This window comes from Argiope bruennichi, chromosome 10 (assembly GCF_947563725.1).
Source record: "Argiope bruennichi chromosome 10, qqArgBrue1.1, whole genome shotgun sequence".
Lineage (NCBI taxonomy): Eukaryota > Metazoa > Arthropoda > Arachnida > Araneae > Araneidae > Argiope > Argiope bruennichi.
Genome location: NC_079160.1, coordinates 113,568,502 through 113,589,530, shown reverse-complemented (window position 1 = coordinate 113,589,530; position 21,029 = coordinate 113,568,502). Strand labels below are relative to the sequence as shown.

General features: G+C 40.5%; 6 non-coding genes across 6 annotated transcripts; all 6 read left to right on the top strand.

Moving 5' to 3' along the window:
* Positions 1-4,741: 4,741 nt before the first annotated feature.
* Trnar-ccu (transfer RNA arginine (anticodon CCU)) lies at positions 4,742-4,813 on the top strand. Its single transcript has one exon. It is a non-coding gene; the product is annotated as a tRNA-Arg (tRNA).
* Positions 4,814-6,677: 1,864 nt separating this feature from the next.
* Positions 6,678-6,749, top strand: Trnai-aau (transfer RNA isoleucine (anticodon AAU)). Its single transcript has one exon. It is a non-coding gene; the product is annotated as a tRNA-Ile (tRNA).
* Positions 6,750-6,919: 170 nt separating this feature from the next.
* Trnam-cau (transfer RNA methionine (anticodon CAU)) lies at positions 6,920-6,991 on the top strand. The gene has a single exon. It is a non-coding gene; the product is annotated as a tRNA-Met (tRNA).
* A 1,864-nt stretch (positions 6,992-8,855) lies between these two features.
* On the top strand, positions 8,856-8,927 carry Trnam-cau (transfer RNA methionine (anticodon CAU)). Its single transcript has one exon. It is a non-coding gene; the product is annotated as a tRNA-Met (tRNA).
* A 2,348-nt stretch (positions 8,928-11,275) lies between these two features.
* On the top strand, positions 11,276-11,347 carry Trnam-cau (transfer RNA methionine (anticodon CAU)). The gene has a single exon. It is a non-coding gene; the product is annotated as a tRNA-Met (tRNA).
* A 1,380-nt stretch (positions 11,348-12,727) lies between these two features.
* Positions 12,728-12,799, top strand: Trnam-cau (transfer RNA methionine (anticodon CAU)). The gene has a single exon. It is a non-coding gene; the product is annotated as a tRNA-Met (tRNA).
* Positions 12,800-21,029: the final 8,230 nt, after the last annotated feature.

Here is a 21,029-nt window from a genome sequence, read left to right as displayed (position 1 = left end):
CGTGCGATGTCAGAAATTTAAATAACTCGGTATTAATTCTTCCTTCATTATATCCATTTTAGGAGAAAATATTGTAATACACTCTCTCTATTCCCGTCTTCGATTTTTCAATTTTCAAGACGCTTGATTGTCAATCGCTTCGCGAGCAGAGTGGCGCAGTGGAAGCGTGCTGGGCCCATAACCCAGAGGTCCGTGGATCGAAACCACGCTCTGCTAATTACTTTTATTAAATGTCTCCGTTTCGTGCGATGTCAGAAATTTAAATAACTCGGTACTAATTCTTCCTTCATTATATCAATTTTAGGAGAAAATATTGTAATACACTCTCTCTATTCCCGTCTTCGATTTTTCAATTTTCAAGACGCTTGATTGTCAATCGCTTCGCAAGCAGAGAAGGCGCAGTGGAAGCGTGCTGGGCCCATAACCCAGAGGTCCGTGGATCGAAACCACGCTCTGCTAATTAATTTTATTAAATGTCTCCGTTTCGTGCGATGTCAGAAATTTAAATAACTCGGTATTAACTCTTCCTTCATTATAACCATTTTAGGAGAAAATATTGTAATACACTCTCTCTATTCCCGTCTTCGATTTTTCAATTTTCAAGACGCTTGATTGTCAATCGCTTCGCGAGCAGAGTGGCGCAGTGGAAGCGTGCTGGGCCCATAACCCAGAGGTCCGTGGATCGAAACCACGCTCTGCTAGTTAATTTTATTAAATATCTCCGTTTCGTGCTATGTCAGAAATTTAAATAACTCGGTATTAATTCTTCCTTCATTATATCCATTTTAGGAGAAAATATTGTAATACACTCTCTCTATTCCCGTCTTCGATTTTTCAATTTTCAAGACGCTTGATTCTCAGTCGCTTTGCGAGCAGAGTGGCGCAGTGGAAGCGTGCTGGGCCCATAACCCAGAGGTCCGTGGATCGAAACCACGCTCTGCTAATTAATTTTCTTAAATGTCTCCGTTTCGTGCGATGTCAGAAATTTAAATAACTCGGTATTAATTCTTCCTTCATTATATCAATTTTAGGAGAAAATATTGTAATACACTCTCTCTATTCCCGTCTTCGATTTTTCAATTTTCAAGACGCTTGATTGTCAATCGCTTCGCAAGCAGAGTGGCGCAGTGGAAGCGTGCTGGGCCCATAACCCAGAGGTCCGTGGATCGAAACCACGCTCTGCTAATTAATTTTATTAAATGTCTCCGTTTCGTGCGATGTCAGAAATTTAAATAACTCGGTATTAACTCTTCCTTCATTATAACCATTTTAGGAGAAAATATTGTAATACACTCTCTCTATTCCCGTCTTCGATTTTTCAATTTTCAAGACGCTTGATTGTCAATCGCTTCGCGAGCAGAGTGGCGCAGTGGAAGCGTGCTGGGCCCATAACCCAGAGGTCCGTGGATCGAAACCACGCTCTGCTAATTAATTTTATTAAATGTCTCCGTTTCGTGCTATGTCAGAAATTTAAATAACTCGGTATTAATTCTTCCTTCATTATATCCATTTTAGGAGAAAATATTGTAATACACTCTCTCTATTCCCGTCTTCGATTTTTCAATTTTCAAGACGCTTGATTCTCAGCCGCTTCGCGAGCAGAGTGGCGCAGTGGAAGCGTGCTGGGCCCATAACCCAGAGGTCCGTGGATCGAAACCACGCTCTGCTAATTAATTTTATTAAATGTCTCCGTTTCGTGCGATGTCAGAAATTTAAATAACTCGGTATTAATTCTTCGTTCATTATATCAATTTTAGGAGAAAATATTGTAATACACTCTCTCTATTCCCGTCTTCGATTTTTCAATTTTCAAGACGCTTGATTGTCAATCGCTTCGCGAGCAGAGTGGCGCAGTGGAAGCGTGCTGGGCCCATAACCCAGAGGTCCGTGAATCGAAACCACGCTCTGCTAATTAATTTTATTAAATGTCTCCGTTTCGTGCGATGTCAGAAATTTAAATAACTCGGTATTAATTCTTCCTTCATTTTATCCATTTTAGGAGAAAATATTGTAATACACTCTCTCTATTCCCGTCTTCGATTTTTCAATTTTCAAGACGCTTGATTGTCAATCGCTTCGCGAGCAGAGTGGCGCAGTGGAAGCGTGCTGGGCCCATAACCCAGAGGTCCATGGGTCAAAACCACGCTCTGCTAATTACTTTTATTAAATGTCTCCGTTTCGTGCGATGTCAGAAATTTAAATAACTCCTTACTAATTCTTACTTCATTATATCCATTTTAGGAGAAAATATTGTAATACACTCTCTAGTCCCGTCTTCGATTTTTCAATTTTCAAGACGCTTGATTGTCAATCGCTTCGCGAGCAGAGTGGCTCAGTGGAAGCGTGCTGGGCCCATAACCCAGAGGTCCATGGATCGAAACCACGCTCTGCTAATTAATTTTCTTAAATGTCTCCGTTTCGTGCGATGTCAGAAATTTAAATAACTCGGTATTAATTCTTCCTTCATTATATCCATTTTAGGAGAAAATATTGTAATACACTCTCTCTATTCCCGTCTTCGATTTTCCAATTTTCAAGACGCTTGATTGTCAATCGCTTCGCAAGCAGAGTGGCGCAGTGGAAGCGTGCTGGGCCCATAACCCAGAGGTCCGTGGATCGAAACCACGCTCTGCTAATTAATTTTATTAAATGTCTCCGTTTCGTGCGATGTCAGAAATTTAAATAACTCGGTATTAATTCTTCCTTCATTATATCCATTTTAGGAGAAAATATTGTAATACACTCTCTCTATTCCCGTCTTCGATTTTTCAATTTTTAAGACGCTTGATTGTCAATCGCTTCGCGAGCAGAGTGGCGCAGTGGAAGCGTGCTGGGCCCATAACCCAGAGGTCCGTGGATCGAAACCACGCTCTGCTAATTAATTTTATTAAATGTCTCCGTTTCGTGCGATGTCAGAAATTTAAATAACTCGGTATTAATTCTTCCTTCATTATATTAATTTTAGGAGAAAATATTGTAATACACTCTCTCTTCTCCCGTCTTCGATTTTTCAATTTTCAAGACGCTTGATTGTCAATCGCTACGCGAGCAGAGTGGCGCAGTGGAAGCGTGCTGGGCCCATAACCCAGAGGTCCATGGATCGAAACCACGCTCTGCTAATTACTTTTATTAAATGTCTCCGTTTCGTGCGATGTCAGAAATTTAAATAACTCGGTACTAATTCTTACTTCATTATATCCATTTTAGGAGAAAATATTGTAATACACTCTCTCTATTCCCGTCTTCGATTTTTCAATTTTCAAGACGCTTGATTGTCAATCGCTTCGCGAGCAGAGTGGCGCAGTGGAAGCGTGCTGGGCCCATAACCCAGAGGTCCGTGGATCGAAACCACGCTCTGCTAATTAATTTTATTAATTGTCTCCGTTACGTGCGATGTCAGAAATTTAAATAACTCGGTATTAATTCTTCCTTCATTATATCCATTTTAGGAGAAAATATTGTAAGACACTCTCTCTATTCCCGTCTTCGATTTTTCAATTTTCAAGACGCTTGATTGTCAACCGCTTCGCGAGCAGAGTGGCGCAGTGGAAGCGTGCTGGGCCCATAACCCAGAGGTCCGTGGATCGAAACCACGCTCTGCTAATTAATTTTCTTAAATGTCTCCGTTTCGTGCGATGTCAGAAATTTAAATAACTCGGTATTAATTCTTCCTTCATTATATCCATTTTAGGAGAAAATTTTGTAATACACTCTCTCTATTCCCGTCTTCGATTTTTCAATTTTCAAGACGCTTGATTGTCAATCGCTTCGCGAGCAGAGTGGCGCAGTGGAAGCGTGCTGGGCCCATAACCCAGAGGTCCGTGGATCGAAACCACGCTCTGCTAATTAATTTTATTAAATGTCTCCGTTTCGTGCGATGTCAGAAATTTAAATAACTCGGTATTAACTCTTCCTTCATTATAACCATTTTAGGAGAAAATATTGTAATACACTCTCTCTATTCCCGTCTTCGATTTTTCAATTTTCAAGACGCTTGATTGTCAATCGCTTCGCGAGCAGAGTGGCGCAGTGGAAGCGTGCTGGGCCCATAACCCTGAGGTCCGTGGATCGAAACCACGCTCTGCTAATTAATTTTATTAAATGTCTCCGTTTCGTGCGATGTCAGAAATTTAAAAAACTCGGTATTAATTCTTCCTTCATTATAACCATTTTAGGAGAAAATATTGTAATACACTCTCTCTATTCCCGTCTTCGATTTTTCAATTTTCAAGACGCTTGATTGTCAGTCGCTTCGCGAACAGAGTGGCGCAGTGGAAGCGTGCTGGGACCATAACCCAGAGGTCCGTGGATCGAAACCACGCTCTGCTAATTAATTTTATTAATTGTCTCCGTTTCGTGCGATGTCAGAAATTTAAATAACTCGGTATTAATTCTTCCTTCATTATATCCATTTTAGGAGAAAATATTGTAAGACACTCTCTCTATTCCCGTCTTCGATTTTTCAATTTTCAAGACGCTTGATTGTCAATAGCTTCGCGAGCAGAGTGGCGCAGTGGAAGCGTGCTGGGCCCATAACCCAGAGGTCCGTGGATCGAAACCACGCTCTGCTAATTAATTTTATTAAATGTCTCCGTTTCGTGCGAAGTCAGAAATTTAAATAACTCGGTATTAATTCTTCCTTCATTATATCCATTTTAGGAGAAAATATTGTAATACACTCTCTCTATTCCCGTCTTCGATTTTTCAATTTTCAAGACGCTTGATTGTCAATAGCTTCGCGAGCAGAGTGGCGCAGTGGAAGCGTGCTGGGCCCCTAACCCAGAGGTCCGTGGATCGAAACCACGCTCTGCTAATTAATTTTATTAAATGTCTCCGTTTCGTGCGATGTCAGAAATTTAAATAACTCGGTATTAATTCTTCCTTCATTACATCAATTTTAGGAGAAAATATTGTAATACACTATCTCTATTCCCGTCTTCGATTTTTCAATTTTCAAGACGCTTGATTGTCAATCGCTTCGCAAGCAGAGTGGCGCAGTGGAAGCGTGCTGGGCCCATAACCCAGAGGTCCGTGGATCGAAACCACGCTCTGCTAATTAATTTTATTAAATGTCTCCGTTTCGTGCGATGTCAGAAATTTAAATAACTCGGTATTAATTCTTACTTCATTATATCTATTTTAGGAGAAAATATTGTAATACACTCTCTCTATTCCCGTCTTCGATTTTTCAATTTTCAGGACGCTTGATTGTCATTCGCTTCGCGAGCAGAGTGGCGCAGTGGAAGCGTGCTGGGCCCATAACCCAGAGGTCCGTGGATCGAAACCACGCTCTGCTAATTAATTTTATTAAATGTCCCCGTTTCGTGCGATGTCAGAAATTTAAATAACTCGGTATTAATTTTTACTTTATTATAACCAATTTAGGAGAAAATATTGTAATACACTCTCTCTATTCCCGTCTTCGATTTTTCAATTTTCAAGACGCTTGATTGTCAATCGCTTCGCGAGCAGAGTGGCGCAGTGGAAGCGTGCTGAGCCCATAACCCAGAGGTCCGTGGATCGAAACCACGCTCTGCTAATTAATTTTATTAAATGTCTCCGTTTCGTGCGATGTCAGAAATTTAAATAACTCGGTATTAATTCTTCCTTCATTACATCAATTTTAGGAGAAAATATTGTAATACACTCTCTCTATTCCCGTCTTCGATTTTTCAATTTTCAAGACGCTTGATTGTCAATCGCTTCGCAAGCAGAGTGGCGCAGTGGAAGCGTGCTGGGCCCATAACCCAGAGGTCCGTGGATCGAAACCACGCTCTGCTAATTAATTTTATTAAATGTCTCCGTTTCGTGCGATGTCAGAAATTTAAATAACTCGGTATTAACTCTTCCTTCATTATAACCATTTTAGGAGAAAATATTGTAATACACTCTCTCTATTCCCGTCTTCGATTTTTCAATTTTCAAGACGCTTGATTGTCAATCGCTTCGCGAGCAGAGTGGCGCAGTGGAAGCGTGCTGGGCCCATAACCCAGAGGTCCGTGGATCGAAACCACGCTCTGCTAATTAATTTTATTAAATGTCTCCGTTTCGTGCTATGTCAGAAATTTAAATAACTCGGTATTAATTCTTCCTTCATTATATCCATTTTAGGAGAAAATATTGTAATACACTCTCTCTATTCCAGTCTTCGATTTTTCAATTTTCAAGACGCTTGATTCTCAGTCGCTTCGCGAGCAGAGTGGCGCAGTGGAAGCGTGCTGGGCCCATAACCCAGAGGTCCGTGGATCGAAACCACGCTCTGCTAATTAACTTTATTAAATGTCTACGTTTCGTGCGATGTCAGAAATTTAAATAACTCGGTATTAATTCTTCCTTAATTATATCCATTTTAGGAGAAAATATCGTAATACACTTTCTCTATTCCCGTCTTCGATTTGTCAATTTTCAAGACGCTTGATTGTCAATCGCTTCGCGAGCAGAGTGGCGCAGTGGAAGCGTGCTGGGTCCATAACCCAGAGGTGAGTGGATCGACACCACGCTCTGCTAATTAATTTTATTAAATGTCTCCGTTTCGTGCGATGTCAGAAATTTAAATAACTCGGTATTAATTCTTCCTTCATTATATCCATTTTAGGAGAAAATATTGTAATACACTCTCTCTATTCCCGTCTTCGATTTTTCAATTTTCAAGACGCTTGATTCTCAATCGCTTCGCGAGCAGAGTGGCGCAGTGGAAGCGTGCTGGGCAAATAACCCAGAGGTCCGTGGATCGAAACCACGCTCTGCTAATTAATTTTATTTAATGTCTCCGTTTCGTGCGATGTCAGAAATTTAAATAACTCGGTATTAATTCTTCCTTCATTATATCCATTTTAGGAGAAAATATTGTGATACACTCTCTCTATTCCCGTCTTCGATTTTTCAATTTTCAAGACTCTTGATTGTCAATCGCTTCGCGAGCAGAGTGGCGCAGTGGAAGCGCGCTGGGCCCATAACCCAGAGGTCCGTGGATCGAAACCACGCTCTGCTAATTAATTTTATTAAATGTCTCCGTTTCGTGCGATGTCAGAAATTTAAATAACTCGGTATTAATTCTTCCTTCATTATATCTATTTTAGGAGAAAATATTGTAATACACTCTCTCTATTCCCGTCTTCGATTTTTCAATTTTCAAGACGCTTGATTGTCAATCGCTTCGCGAGCAGAGTGGCGCAGTGGAAGCGTGCTGGGCCCATAACCCAGAGGTGAGTGGATCGAAGCCACGCTCTGCTAATTAATTTTATTAAATGTCTCCATTTCGTGCGATGTCAGAAATTTAAATAACTCGGTATTAATTCTTACTTCATTGTAACCAATTTAGGAGAAAATATTGTAATACACTCTCTCTATTCCCGTCTTCGATTTTTCAATTTTCAAGACCCTTGATTGTCAATCGCTTCGCGAGCAGAGTAGCGCAGTGGAAGCGTGCTGGGCCCATAACCCAGAGGTCCGTGGATCGAAATAACGCTCTGCTAATTAATTTTATTAAATGTCTCCGTTTCGTGCGATGTCAGAAATTTAAATAACTCGGTATTAATTCTTACTTCATTATATCCATTTTAGGAGAAAATATTGTAATACACTCTCTCTATTCCCGTCTTCGATTTTTCAATTTTCAAGACGCTTGATTGTCGATCGCTTCGCGAGCAGAGTGGCGCAGTGGAAGCGTGCTGGGCCCATAACCCAGAGGTCCGTGGATCGAAACCACGCTCTGCTAATTAATTTTATTAAATGTCTCCGTTTCGTGCGATGTCAGAAATTTAAATAACTCGGTATTAATTCTTCCTTCATTATATCCATTTTAGGAGAAAATATTGTAATACACTCTCTCTATTCCCGTCTTCGATTTTTCAATTTTCAAGACGCTTGATTGTCAATCGCTTCGCGAGCAGAGTGGCGCAGTGGAATCGTGCTGGGCCCATAACCCAGAGGTCCGTGGATCGAAACCACGCTCTGCTAATTAATTTTATTAAATGTCTCCGTTTCGTGCGATGTCAGAAATTTAAATAACTCGGTATTAATTCTTACTTCATTGTAACCAATTTAGGAGAAAATATTGTAATACACTCTCTCTATTCCCGTCTTCGATTTTTCAATTTTCAAGACGCTTGATTGTCAATCGCTTCGCGAGCAGAGTGGCGCAGTGGAAGCGTGCTGGGCCCATAACCCAGAGGTGAGTGGATCGAAACCACGCTCTGCTAATTAATTTTATTAAATGTCTCCGTTTCGTGCGATGTCAGAAATTTAAATAACTTGGTATTAATTCTTACTTCATTATATCCATTTTAGGAGAAAATATTTTAATACACTCTCTCTATTCCCGTCTTCGATTTTTCAATTTTCAAGGCGCATGATTGTCAATCGCTTCGCGAGCAGAGTAGCGCAGTGGAAGCGTGCTGGGCCCATAACCCAGAGGTCCGTGGATCGAAACCACGCTCTGCTAATTAATTTTATTAAATGTCTCCGTTTCGTGCGATGTCAGAAATTTAAATAACTCGGTATTAATTCTTACTTCATTATATCCATTTTAGGAGAAAATATTGTAATACACTCTCTCTATTCCCGTCTTCGATTTTTCAATTTTCAAGACGCTTGATTGTCAATAGCTTCGCGAGCAGAGTGGCGCAGTGGAAGCGTGCTGGGCCCATAACCCAGAGGTCCGTGGATCGAAACCACGATCTGCTAATTAATTTTATTAAATGTCTCCGTTTCGTGCGATGTCAGAAATTTAAATAACTCGGTATTAATTCTTCCTTCATTATATCCATTTTAGGAGAAAATATTGTAATACACTCTCTCTATTCCCGTCTTCGATTTTTCAATTTTCAAGACGCTTGATTGTCAATCGCTTCGCGAGCAGAGTGGCGCAGTGGAAGCGTGCTGGGCTCATAACCCAGAGGTCCGTGGATCGAAACCACGCTCTGCTAATTAATTTTATTAAATGTCTCCGTTTCGTGCGATGTCAGAAATTTAAATAACTCGGTATTAATTCTTACTTCATTATATCCATTTTAGGAGAAAATATTGTAATACACTCTCTCTATTCCCGTCTTCGATTTTTCAATTTTCAAGACCCTTGATTGTCAATCGCTTCGCGAGCAGAGTGGCGCACTGGAAGCGTGCTGGGCCCATAACCCAGAGGTCCGTGTATCGAAACCACGCTCTGCTAATTAATTTTATTAAATGTCTCCGTTTCGTGCGATGTCAGAAATTTAAATAACTCGGTATTAATTTTTACTTTATTATAACCAATTTAGGAGAAAATATTGTAATACACTCTCTCTATTCCCGTCTTTGATTTTTCAATTTTCAAGACGCTTGATTGTCAATCGCTTCGCGAGCAGAGTGGCGCAGTGGAAGCGTGCTGAGCCCATAACCCAGAGGTCCGTGGATCGAAACCACGCTTTGCTAATTAATTTTATTAAATGTCTCCGTTTCGTGCGATGTCAGAAATTTAAATAACTCGGTATTAATTCTTCCTTCATTATATCCATTTTAGGAGAAAATATTGTAATACACTCTCTCTATTCCCGTCTTCGATTTTTCAATTTTCAAGACGCTTGATTGTCAATCGCTTCGCGAGCAGAGTGGCGCAGTGGAAGCGTGCTGGGCCCATAACCCAGAGGTCCGTGGATCGAAACCACGCTCTGCTAATTAATTTTATTAAATGTCTCCGTTTCGTGCGATGTCAGAAATTTAAATAACTCGGTATTAATTCTTACTTCATTATATCCATTTTAGGAGAAAATATTGTAATACACTCTCTCTATTCCCGTCTTCGATTTTTCAATTTTCAAGACGCTTGATTGTCAATCGCTTCGCGAGCAGAGTGGCGCAGTGGAAGCGTGCTGGGCCCATAACCCTGAGGTCCGTGGATCGAAACCACGCTCTGCTAATTAATTTTATTAAATGTCTCCGTTTCGTGCGATGTCAGAAATTTAAATAACTCGGTATTAATTCTTCCTTCATTATATCCATTTTAGGAGAAAATATTGTAATACACTATCTCTATTCCCGTCTTCGATTTTTCAATTTTCAAGACGCTTGATTGTCAATCGCTTCGCGAGCAGAGTGGCGCAGTGGAATCGTGCTGGGCCCATAACCCAGAGGTCCGTGGATCGAAACCACGCTCTGCTAATTAATTTTATTAAATGTCTCCGTTTCGTGCGATGTCAGAAATTTAAATAACTCGGTATTAATTCTTACTTCATTGTAACCAATTTAGGAGAAAATATTGTAATACACTCTCTCTATTCCCGTCTTCGATTTTTCAATTTTCAAGACGCTTGATTGTCAATCGCTTCGCGAGCAGAGTGGCGCAGTGGAAGCGTGCTGGGCCCATAACCCAGAGGTGAGTGGATCGAAACCACGCTCTGCTAATTAATTTTATTAAATGTCTCCGTTTCGTGCGATGTCAGAAATTTAAATAACTCGGTATTAATTCTTACTTCATTATATCCATTTTAGCAGAAAATATTTTAATACACTCTCTCTATTCCCGTCTTCGATTTTTCAATTTTCAAGGCGCATGATTGTCAATCGCTTCGCGAGCAGAGTAGCGCAGTGGAAGCGTGCTGGGCCCATAACCCAGAGGTCCGTGGATCGAAACCACGCTCTGCTAATTAATTTTATTAAATGTCTCCGTTTCGTGCGATGTCAGAAATTTAAATAACTCGGTATTAATTCTTACTTCATTATATCCATTTTAGGAGAAAATATTGTAATACACTCTCTCTATTCCCGTCTTCGATTTTTCAATTTTCAAGACGCTTGATTGTCAATCGCTTCGCGAGCAGAGTGGCGCAGTGGAAGCGTGCTGGGCCCATAACCCAGAGGTCCGTGGATCGAAACCACGCTCTGCTAATTAATTTTATTAAATGTCTCCGTTTCGTGCGATGTCAGAAATTTAAATAACTCGGTATTAATTCTTCCTTCATTATATCCATTTTAGGAGAAAATATTGTAATACACTCTCTCTATTCCCGTCTTCGATTTTTCAATTTTCAAGACGCTTGATTGTCAATCGCTTCGCGAGCAGAGTGGCGCAGTGGAATCGTGCTGGGCCCATAACCCAGAGGTCCGTGGATCGAAACCACGCTCTGCTAATTAATTTTATTAAATGTCTCCGTTTCGTGCGATGTCAGAAATTTAAATAACTCGGTATTAATTCTTACTTCATTGTAACCAATTTAGGAGAAAATATTGTAATACACTCTCTCTATTCCCGTCTTCGATTTTTCAATTTTCAAGACGCTTGATTGTCAATCGCTTCGCGAGCAGAGTGGCGCAGTGGAAGCGTGCTGGGCTCATAACCCAGAGGTCCGTGGATCGAAACCACGCTCTGCTAATTAATTTTATTAAATGTCTCCGTTTCGTGCGATGTCAGAAATTTAAATAACTCGGTATTAATTCTTACTTCATTATATCCATTTTAGGAGAAAATATTGTAATACACTCTCTCTATTCCCGTCTTCGATTTTTCAATTTTCAAGACCCTTGATTGTCAATCGCTTCGCGAGCAGAGTGGCGCACTGGAAGCGTGCTGGGCCCATAACCCAGAGGTCCGTGTATCGAAACCACGCTCTGCTAATTAATTTTATTAAATGTCTCCGTTTCGTGCGATGTCAGAAATTTAAATAACTCGGTATTAATTTTTACTTTATTATGACCAATTTAGGAGAAAATATTGTAATACACTCTCTCTATTCCCGTCTTTGATTTTTCAATTTTCAAGACGCTTGATTGTCAATCGCTTCGCGAGCAGAGTGGCGCAGTGGAAGCGTGCTGAGCCCATAACCCAGAGGTCCGTGGATCGAAACCACGCTTTGCTAATTAATTTTATTAAATGTCTCCGTTTCGTGCGATGTCAGAAATTTAAATAACTCGGTATTAATTCTTCCTTCATTATATCCATTTTAGGAGAAAATATTGTAATACACTCTCTCTATTCCCGTCTTCGATTTTTCAATTTTCAAGACGCTTGATTGTCAATCGCTTCGCGAGCAGAGTGGCGCAGTGGAAGCGTGCTGGGCCCATAACCCAGAGGTCCGTGGATCGAAACCACGCTCTGCTAATTAATTTTATTAAATGTCTCCGTTTCGTGCGATGTCAGAAATTTAAATAACTCGGTATTAATTCTGCCTTCATTATATCCATTTTAGGAGAAAATATTGTAATACACTCTCTCTATTCCCGTCTTCGATTTTTCAATTTTCAAGACGCTTGATTGTCAATCGCTTCGCGAGCAGAGTGGCGCAGTGGAAGCGTGCTGGGCCCATAACCCAGAGGTCCGTGGATCGAAACCACGCTCTGCTAATTAATTTTATTAAATGTCTCCGTTTCGTGCGATGTCAGAAATTTAAATAACTCGGTATTAATTCTTCCTTCATTATATCCATTTTAGGAGAAAATATTGTAATACACTCTCTCTATTCCCGTCTTCGATTTTTCAATTTTCAAGACGCTTGATTGTCAATCGCTTCGCGAGCAGAGTGGCGCAGTGGAATCGTGCTGGGCCCATAACCCAGAGGTCCGTGGATCGAAACCACGCTCTGCTAATTAATTTTATTAAATGTCTCCGTTTCGTGCGATGTCAGAAATTTAAATAACTCGGTATTAATTCTTACTTCATTGTAACCAATTTAGGAGAAAATATTGTAATACACTCTCTCTATTCCCGTCTTCGATTTTTCAATTTTCAAGACGCTTGATTGTCAATCGCTTCGCGAGCAGAGTGGCGCAGTGGAAGCGTGCTGGGCTCATAACCCAGAGGTCCGTGGATCGAAACCACGCTCTGCTAATTAATTTTATTAAATGTCTCCGTTTCGTGCGATGTCAGAAATTTAAATAACTCGGTATTAATTCTTACTTCATTATATCCATTTTAGGAGAAAATATTGTAATACACTCTCTCTATTCCCGTCTTCGATTTTTCAATTTTCAAGACCCTTGATTGTCAATCGCTTCGCGAGCAGAGTGGCGCAGTGGAAGCGTGCTGGGCCCATAACCCAGAGGTCCGTGTATCGAAACCACGCTCTGCTAATTAATTTTATTAAATGTCTCCGTTTCGTGCGATGTCAGAAATTTAAATAACTCGGTATTAATTTTTACTTTATTATAACCAATTTAGGAGAAAATATTGTAATACACTCTCTCTATTCCCGTCTTTGATTTTTCAATTTTCAAGACGCTTGATTGTCAATCGCTTCGCGAGCAGAGTGGCGCAGTGGAAGCGTGCTGAGCCCATAACCCAGAGGTCCGTGGATCGAAACCACGCTTTGCTAATTAATTTTATTAAATGTCTCCGTTTCGTGCGATGTCAGAAATTTAAATAACTCGGTATTAATTCTTCCTTCATTATATCCATTTTAGGAGAAAATATTGTAATACACTCTCTCTATTCCCGTCTTCGATTTTTCAATTTTCAAGACGCTTGATTGTCAATCGCTTCGCGAGCAGAGTGGCGCAGTGGAAGCGTGCTGGGCCCATAACCCAGAGGTCCGTGGATCGAAACCACGCTCTGCTAATTAATTTTATTAAATGTCTCCGTTTCGTGCGATGTCAGAAATTTAAATAACTCGGTATTAATTCTTACTTCATTATATCCATTTTAGGAGAAAATATTTTAATACACTCTCTCTATTCCCGTCTTCGATTTTTCAATTTTCAAGTCGCTTGATTGTCAATCGCTTCGCGAGCAGAGTGGCGCAGTGGAAGCGTGCTGGGCCCATAACCCAGAGGTCCGTGGATCGAAACCACGCTCTGCTAATTAATTTTATTAAATGTCTCCGTTTCGTGCGATGTCAGAAATTTAAATAACTCGGTATTAATTCTTACTTCATTATAAACAATTTAGGAGAAAATATTGTAATACACTCTCTCTATTCCCGTCTTCGATTTTTCAATTTTCAAGACGCTTGATTGTCAATCGCTTCGCGAGCAGAGTGGCGCAGTGGAAGCGTTCTGGGCCCATAACCCAGAGGTGAGTGGATCGAAACCCGCTCTGCTAATTAATTTTATTAAATGTCTCCGTTTCGTGCGATGTCAGAAATTTAAATAACTCGGTATTAATTCTTACTTCATTATATCCATTTTAGGAGAAAATATTTTAATACACTCTCTCTATTCCCGTCTTCGATTTTTCAATTTTCAAGACGCTTGATTGTCAATCGCTTCGCGAGCAGAGTGGCGCAGTGGAAGCGTGCTGGGCCCATAACCCAGAGGTCCGCGTATCGAAACCACGCTCTGCTAATTAATTTTATTAAATGTCTCCGTTTCGTGCGATGTCAGAAATTTAAATAACTCGGTATTAATTCTTCCTTCATTATATCCATTTTAGGAGAAAATATTGTAATACACTCTCTCTATTCCCGTCTTCGATTTTTCAATTTTCAAGACGCTTGATTGTCAATCGCTTCGCGAGCAGAGTGGCGCAGTGGAAGCGTGCTGGGCCCATAACCCAGAGGTGAGTGGATCGAAGCCACGCTCTGCTAATTAATTTTATTAAATGTCTCCATTTCGTGCGATGTCAGAAATTTAAATAACTCGGTATTAATTCTTACTTCATTGTAACCAATTTAGGAGAAAATATTGTAATACACTCTCTCTATTCCCGTCTTCGATTTTTCAATTTTCAAGACCCTTGATTGTCAAACGCTTCGCGAGCAGAGTGGCGCAGTGGAAGCGTGCTGGGCCCATAACCCAGAGGTGAGTGGATCGAAACCACGCTCTGCTAATTAATTTTATTAAATGTCTCCGTTTCGTGCGATGTCAGAAATTTAAATAACTCGGTATTAATTCTTACTTCATTATATCCATTTTAGGAGAAAATATTGTAATACACTCTCTCTATTCCCGTCTTCGATTTTTCAATTTTCAAGACGCTTGATTGTCAATCGCTTCGCGAGCAGAGTGGCGCAGTGGAAGCGTGCTGGGCCCATAACCCAGAGGTCCGTGGATCGAAACCACGCTCTGCTAATTAATTTTATTAAATGTCTCCGTTTCGTGCGATGTCAGAAATTTAAATAACTCGGTATTAATTCTTACTTCATTATATCCATTTTAGGAGAAAATATTGTAATACACTCTCTCTATTCCCGTCTTCGATTTTTCAATTTTCAAGACGCTTGATTGTCAATCGCTTCGCGAGCAGAGTGGCGCAGTGGAAGCGTGCTGGGCCCATAACCCAGAGGTCCGTGGATCGAAACCACGCTCTGCTAATTAATTTTATTAAATGTCTCCGTTTCGTGCGATGTCAGAAATTTAAATAACTCGGTATTAATTCTTACTTCATTGTAACCAATTTAGGAGAAAATATTGTAATACACTCTCTCTATTCCCGTCTTCGATTTTTCAATTTTCAAGACGCTTGATTGTCAATCGCTTCGCGAGCAGAGTGCCGCAGTGGATGCGTGCTGGGCCCATAACCCAGAGGTCCGTGGATCGAAACCACGCTCTGCTAATTAATTTTATTAAATGTCTCCGTTTCGTGCGATGTCAGAAATTTAAATAACTCGGTATTAATTCTTCCTTCATTATATCCATTTTAGGAGAAAATATTGTAATACACTCTCTCTATTCCCGTCTTCGATTTTTCAATTTTCAAGACGCTTGATTGTCAATCGCTTCGCGAGCAGAGTGGCGCAGTGGAAGCGTGCTGGGCCCATAACCCAGAGGTGAGTGGATCGAAACCACGCTCTGCTAATTAATTTTATTAAATGTCTCCGTTTCGTGCGATGTCAGAAATTTAAATAACTCGGTATTAATTCTTCCTTCATTATATCCATTTTAGGAGAAAATATTGTAATATACTCTCTCTATTCCCGTCTTCGATTTTTATATTTTCAAGACGCTTGATTGTGAATCGCTTCGCGAGCAGCGTGGCGCAGTGGAAGCGTGCTGGGCCCATAACCCAGAGGTCCGTGGATCGAAACCACGCTCTGCTAATAAATTTTATTAAATGTCTCCGTTTCGTGCGATGTCAGAAATTTAAATAACTCGGTATTAATTCTTCCTTCATTATATCCATTTTAGGAGAAAATATTGTAATACACTCTCTCTATTCCCGTCTTCGATTTTTCAATTTTCAAGACGCTTGATTGTCAATCGCTTCGCGAGCAGAGTGGCGCAGTGGAAGCGTGCTGGGCCCATAACCCAGAGGTCCGTGGATCGAAACCACGCTCTGCTAATTAATTTTATTAAATGTCTACGTTTCGGGCGATGTCAGAAATTTAAATAACTCGGTATTAATTCTTCCTTCATTATATCCATTTTAGGAGAAAATATTGTAATATACTCTCTCTATTCCCGTCTTCGATTTTTCAATTTTCAAGACGCTTGATTGTCAATCGCTTCGCGAGCAGAGTGGCGCAGTGGAAGCGTGCTGGGCCCATAACCCAGAGGTGAGTGGATCGAAACCACGCTCTGCTAATTAATTTTATTAAATGTCTCCGTTTCGTGCGATGTCAGAAATTTAAATAACTCGGTATTAATTCTTCCTTCATTATATCCATTTTAGGAGAAAATATTGTAATACACTCTCTCTATTCCCGTCTTCGATTTTTCAATTTTCAAGACGCTTGATTGTCAATCGCTTCGCGAGCAGAGTGGCGCAGTGGAAGCGTGCTGGGCCCATAACCCAGAGGTCCGTGGATCGAAACCACGCTCTGCTAATTAATTTTATTAAATGTCTCCGTTTCGTGCGATGTCAGAAATTTAAATAACTCGGTATTAATTCTTCCTTCATTATATCCATTTTAGGAGAAAATATTGTAATACACTCTCTCTATTCCCGTCTTCGATTTTTCAATTTTCAAGACGCTTGATTGTCAATCGCTTCGCGAGCAGAGTGGCGCAGTGGAAGCGTGCTGGGCCCATAACCCAGAGGTCCGTGGATCGAAACCACGCTCTGCTAATTAATTTTATTAAATGTCTCCGTTTCGTGCGATGTCAGAAATTTAAATAACTCGGTATTAATTCTTACTTCATTGTAACCAATTTAGGAGAAAATATTGTAATACACTCTCTCTATTCCCGTCTTCGATTTTTCAATTTTCAAGACGCTTGATTGTCAATCGCTTCGCGAGCAGAGTAGCGCAGTGGAAGCGTGCTGGGCCCATAACCCAGAGGTGAGTGGATCGAAACCACGCTCTGCTAATTAATTTTATTAAATGTCTCCGTTTCGTGCGATGTCAGAAATTTAAATAACTCGGTATTAATTCTTCCTTCATTATATCCATTTTAGGAGAAAATATTGTAATATACTCTCTCTATTCCCGTCTTCGATTTTTCAATTTTCAAGACGCTTGATTGTCAATCGCTTCGCGAGCAGAGTGGCGCAGTGGAAGCGTGCTGGGCCCATAACCCAGAGGACCGTGGATCGAAACCACGCTCTGCTAATTAATTTTATTAAATGTCTCCGTTTCGTGCGATGTCAGAAATTTAAATAACTGGGTATTAATTCTTCCTTCATTATATCCATTTTAGGAGAAAATATTGTAATACACTCTCTCTATTCCCGTCTTCGATTTTTCAATTTTCAAGACGCTTGATTGTCAATCGCTTCGCGAGCAGAGTGGCGCAGTGGAAGCGTGCTGGGCCCATAACCCAGAGGTCCGTGGATCGAAACCACGCTCTGCTAATTAATTTTATTAAATGTCTCCGTTTCGTGCGATGTCAGAAATTTAAATAACTCGGTATTAATTCTTACTTCATTATATCCATTTTAGGAGAAAATATTTTAATACACTCTCTCTATTCCCGTCTTCGATTTTTCAATTTTCAAGACGCTTGATTGTCAATCGCTTCGCGAGCAGAGTGGCGCAGTGGAAGCGTGCTGGGCCCATAACCCAGAGGTCCGTGGATCGAAACCACGCTCTGCTAATTAATTTTATTAAATGTCTCCGTTTCGTGCGATGTCAGAAATTTAAATAACTCGGTATTAATTCTTACTTCATTATAACCAATTTAGGAGAAAATATTGTAATACACTCTCTCTATTCCCGTCTTCGATTTTTCAATTTTCAAGACGCTTGATTGTCAATCGCTTCGCGAGCAGAGTGGCGCAGTGGAAGCGTGCTGGGCCCATAACCCAGAGGTGAGTGGATCGAAACCACGCTCTGCTAATTAATTTTATTAAATGTCTCCGTTTCGTGCGAAGTCAGAAATTTAAATAACTCGGTATTAATTCTTACTTCATTATATCCATTTTAGGAGAAAATATTTTAATACACTCTCTCTATTCCCGTCTTCGATTTTTCAATTTTCAAGACGCTTGATTGTCAATCGCTTCGCGAGCAGAGTGCCGCAGTGGATGCGTGCTGGGCCCATAACCCAGAGGTCCGTGGATCGAAACCACGCTCTGCTAATTAATTTTATTAAATGTCTCCGTTTCGTGCGATGTCAGAAATTTAAATAACTCGGTATTAATTCTTCCTTCATTATATCCATTTTAGGAGAAAATATTGTAATACACTCTCTCTATTCCCGTCTTCGATTTTTCAATTTTCAAGACGCTTGATTGTCAATCGCTTCGCGAGCAGAGTGGCGCAGTGGAAGCCTGCTGGGCCCATAACCCAGAGGTGAGTGGATCGAAACCACGCTCTGCTAATTAATTTTATTAAATGTCTCCGTTTCGTGCGATGTCAGAAATTTAAATAACTCGGTATTAATTCTTCCTTCATTATATCCATTTTAGGAGAAAATATTGTAATATACTCTCTCTATTCCCGTCTTCGATTTTTCAATTTTCAAGACGCTTGATTGTCAATCGCTTCGCGAGCAGCGTGGCGCAGTGGAAGCGTGCTGGGCCCATAACCCAGAGGTCCGTGGATCGAAACCACGCTCTGCTAATAAATTTTATTAAATGTCTCCGTTTCGTGCGATGTCAGAAATTTAAATAACTCGGTATTAATTCTTCCTCCATTATATCCATTTTAGGAGAAAATATTGTAATACACTCTCTCTATTCCCGTCTTCGATTTTTCAATTTTCAAGAAGCTTGATTGTCAATCGCTTCGCGAGCAGAGTGGCGCAGTGGAAGAGTGCTGGGCCCATAACCCAGAGGTCCGTGGATCGAAACCACGCTCTGCTAATTATTTTTATTAAATGTCTCCGTTTCGGGCGATGTCAGAAATTTAAATAACTCGGTATTAATTCTTCCTTCATTATATCCATTTTAGGAGAAAATATTGTAATATACTCTCTCTATTCCCGTCTTCGATTTTTCAATTTTCAAGACGCTTGATTGTCAATCGCTTCGCGAGCAGAGTGGCGCAGTGGAAGCGTGCTGGGCCCATAACCCAGAGGTGAGTGGATCGAAACCACGCTCTGCTAATTAATTTTATTAAATGTCTCCGTTTCGTGCGATGTCAGAAATTTAAATAATTCGGTATTAATTCTTCCTTCATTATATCCATTTTAGGAGAAAATATTGTAATACACTCTCTCTATTCCCGTCTTCGATTTTTCAATTTTCAAGACGCTTGATTGTCAATCGCTTCGCGAGCAGAGTGGCGCAGTGGAAGCGTGCTGGGCCCATAACCCAGAGGTCCGTGGATCGAAACCACGCTCTGCTAATTAATTTTATTAAATGTCTCCGTTTCGTGCGATGTCAGAAATTTAAATAACTCGGTATTAATTCTTCCTTCATTATATCCATTTTAGGAGAAAATATTGTAATACACTCTCTCTATTCCCGTCTTCGATTTTTCAATTTTCAAGACGCTTGATTGTCAATCGCTTCGCGAGCAGAGTGGCGCAGTGGAAGCGTGCTGGGCCCATAACCCAGAGGTGAGTGGATCGAAACCACGCTCTGCTAATTAATTTTATTAAATGTCTCCGTTTCGTGCGATGTCAGAAATTTAAATAACTCGGTATTAATTCTTCCTTCATTATATCCATTTTAGGAGAAAATATTGTAATACACTCTCTCTATTCCCGTCTTCGATTTTTCAATTTTCAAGACGCTTGATTGTCAATCGCTTCGCGAGCAGAGTGGCGCAGTGGAAGCGTGCTGGGCCCATAACCCAGAGGTCCGTGGATCGAAACCACGCTCTGCTAATTAATTTTATTAAATGTCTCCGTTTCGTGCGATGTCAGAAATTTAAATAACTCGGTATTAATTCTTCCTTCATTATATCCATTTTAGGAGAAAATATTGTAATACACTCTCTCTATTCCCGTCTTCGATTTTTCAATTTTCAAGACGCTTGATTGTCAATCGCTTCGCGAGCAGAGTGGCGCAGTGGAAGCGTGCTGGGCCCATAACCCAGAGGTCCGTGGATCGAAACCACGCTCTGCTAATTAATTTTATTAAATGTCTCCGTTTCGTGCGATGTCAGAAATTTAAATAACTCGGTATTAATTCTTACTTCATTATATCCATTTTAGGAGAAAATATTGTAATACACTCTCTCTATTCCCGTCTTCGATTTTTCAATTTTCAAGACGCTTGATTGACAATCGCTTCGCGAGCAGAGTGACGCAGTGGAAGCGTGCTGGGCCCATAACCCAGAGGTCCGTGGATCTAAACCACGCTCTGCTAATTAATTTTATTAAATGTCTCTGTTTCGTGCGATGTCAGAAATTTAAATAACTCGGTATTAATTCTTCCTTCATTATATCCATTTTAGGAGAAAATATTGTAATACACTCTCTCTATTCCCGTCTTCGATTTTTCAATTTTCAAGACGCTTGATTGTCAATCGCTGCGCGAGCAGAGTGGCGCAGTGGAATCGTGCTGGGCCCATAACACAGAGGTCCGTGGATCGAAACCACGCTCTGCTAATTAATTTTATTAAATGTCTCCGTTTCGTGCGATGTCAGAAATTTAAATAACTCGGTATTAATTCTCCCTTCATTATATCCATTTTAGGAGAAAATATTGTAATACACTCTCTCTATTCCCGTCTTCGATTTTTCAATTTTCAAGACGCTTGATTGTCAATCGCTTCGCGAGCAGAGTGGCGCAGTGGAAGCGTGCTGGGCCCATAACCCAGAGGTCCGTGGATCGAAACCACGCTCTGCTAATT